Genomic DNA, 3,303 nt, shown 5'->3' on the forward strand with positions numbered 1-3,303 from the left:
CCCTGTTGGCCAGGCTAGTCTCTAACTCCTGACCTCAACTGATCCACCAGCCTCAGCCTGATTACTGACATGAGGCACCCATCTATGCTTTTCTAGATGTTTTCAAGGACAGTACACATTATTGTGGACTATAGTCACCCTACTATGCAGGAGAACACAAGAACTTATTTTCCCTGTCTAATTGTAACTTTGCACCCAAGATCAATCTCTCTCCCTCCCATCTCCCTTGCATAGTCACTGGTAACTACTGTTCTATTCTCTGCTTCAGTGAACTCAGCTTTTTTACTTTCCACATGAGAGTGAGGTCATGCAGTATTTGCACTTCTGTGCTTTATTTCACTTAACATAATACCCTGCATGTTCATACTTATTGCTGCCAGGGACAAGAATTCATTCTTTTTTGTGGCCGAATAATATTCCATGGTTTACATACACCACATTTTCTTTATTTATTCGTACTCATTGATGGACACTTAGGTTGATTCCGTATCTTTGCTGTTGTGGATAGTGCTGTAATAAATGTGAGAGTGCAAGTATTCCTTTGACATGATCATTTCTTATTCTTTTGATAAATGGCCAGTAATAGGATTGCTGAATCAAATGGTAATGTATTCTTAGAGTCTTATGGAACCACCATATTGTAATCCATAGTGGCTGTATTAATGTTTATTCCCCAAATAGTGTGAGTTTTTGTTTCTTACAGATTCTTTCTTTGAGTTTTCTTTCTTACAGATTCTTTCTTTGATAATCAGGTGGTTTTAAAGCAGAGGTGAGTTTTTCAGGCTGAATATGGTCTGGGTAGTATGTTTCTTTCTTCTTTTCTCTCTATCTCTAGTATATAATTTATCCAAAAGTCAAAAACCATCATTAGCTCAGCTACAAACAAAAATGGACCATGGGCTTGATTTGGTCCATGTGCTGTAATTTTCTGACAACTATTTAAAAGGTGTGTGCTTCATTTATGTCTTCATATTTGTTTGATTATTTAGTATATTTGATGCATGTAGGATCTGTAAGGATAACCTATGTCTCACTTCTGATGTTGCTAATTGATGTTTTATATATTTATCTTGATCAATAACTGTAATTATATCAATTTTTTTCAGACTAAACTTGGATTTCAACAATGGACTGATATTTTAGTGGCTAATTTTTAGTTCTATATCAGTGGGTTTTACCCAAAATTTGGCACACTATAGACCTCAGGTCAGCTCTAGCCTACTGTGTGTTTTTGCAAAAAAAAAAAATTGGAAAGAAGCCACACCATGAAACTGTATTGACATGCAATTTCAATGACTAGTAATGTGCATGCATGACCCAGGATCCATTTGACTAGCTGTATTACAGCTGATCAATACTAGCTGTATTACAGCTGTATTACACCTGTATTACAGTCTGATCTGTAGACACATGCACATACACACAGACACATATATCATATATATGTATATATATTGCTTTAGAATAAAAATATAATATATATTTCTGAATTAATAAATAAAATGAATATCTTAACCAGAATCAGTATACATATATATGTTTCAAAATGAAATGTATTATTTATAGAAGCCATCATTGCCTATATAGAAAATTCAAAAGAATCTTTAGAGAAACAATTTACAATAATTTAGAAAGGTCTCTAGACACAAATAAATATGAAAACATCAATTTTTATACGGCAGAAAGCAAGTCAGTTTAAATTCAATAGTGAAAAAATTTGTTACAATATCAGACATAACATATATTTGAAAATTTTAATGTGATATACTAGTCATTTATACTCTACACTGCAAAATATTTTGAAGAAATAAAAGTCTAAATCAGAAGAATGTACCATGTTCCTGAATAAGGATGTCACTTCTTATCAAATTTATAGATTTAGCATGATGACTATAAAAATCCCAGCAGTTTATTATGAATATATACAGTCCAATATATACCAAAATATTAATTTCAAACCTTTTATGGAAACATAAAGGAAAATGCATAGCTAAGATATCTTGAAACTGAGGAAAAATACTTGAAGATGTTCAGTATCCTGTATTACTCTGTAATGAGGAATATAGTCTTTACAAAAAATGGTGTTAGTTCAATTGAACATCTGTAAGAGGGAATACACATATTTACTGACAGTTAACATCATTTACACAAATTGTTTCTAGGTGTATTGTACACTGAAATGGAAAATATGGAATAATAATGATTTTAAGGGAAAAAACAGAAAATATCTTCATGACATTAATTAAGCAAAAATACTTAAATAGGATAATATCTTTCTATCCATAGAAGGAAACACTGATCAATTGAAATAAAACAAAATTAAACTCTTACATCTATGAAAAGATACCATGAAAAATTAAGAATAGAATAAAAAATATAAGTATAGTAAATATATCCAGCAAAGGATTCATATCAGTTATATTTATCTATCATCTATCTATTTATGTTTATCTATCTATCATCTATCTATATAACCTATCAACTATATCTATCTGTCATTTATGTGTCTAACTGATCTAGCCTTTCTGTTATTCATCCATCCGTCTAACTATTGATCCATCACCTCCATTAAACACTTCATGAAGAAACAGACTTTTTTTTAAATTTTATTATTATTATACTTTAAGTTTTAGGGTACATGTGCACAATGTGCAGGTTAGTTACATATGTATACATGCCCATGCTGGTGTGCTGCACCAATTAACTCATCATTTAGCATTAGGTATATCTCCTAAAGCTATCCCTCCCCCCTCCCCCCTACCCCCACCCTACAACAGTCCCCAGAGTGTGATGTTCCCCTTCCAAGAAACAGACATTTTAATGATTACATTTAAATGAACAACAAAACTGTAATCAGGTTCTTAATATTACTCTTTATTAAGAAAATGGAATCAAAACAAAATATAGTATCACTGTACTCTTACCAAAGACTCAGAATAGAATGCCAGGAAATACTGAGTGTTGATGACCTCATAGACCAACTTTTTACACAGTTAGAGGAAGTGTCATAAGGCACAGACACTGTGTAAGACTTTTGTTATGCACTGTAATCCAAAAATCCCATGCTTAAGTATACACTCAGTATAAATGCATAACACATGCATGAGAATCTGCTTAGCAGCACTTGTTCAAAATAGCCTTGTGTCAGAAAGAAGCCAGACACTGGAAATAACAGAAATTCCCACCAATATCAGAATGGAAAACAGTTGTAAACTCATATATTAGATGATTTTATATTACAACCATCTGCATATAAAATGAATGAATCTCACACACATAATGAAATAATCCACTTACAAAAAA

This window comes from Pongo pygmaeus, chromosome Y (assembly GCF_028885625.2).
Source record: "Pongo pygmaeus isolate AG05252 chromosome Y, NHGRI_mPonPyg2-v2.0_pri, whole genome shotgun sequence".
Taxonomy (NCBI): domain Eukaryota; kingdom Metazoa; phylum Chordata; class Mammalia; order Primates; family Hominidae; genus Pongo; species Pongo pygmaeus.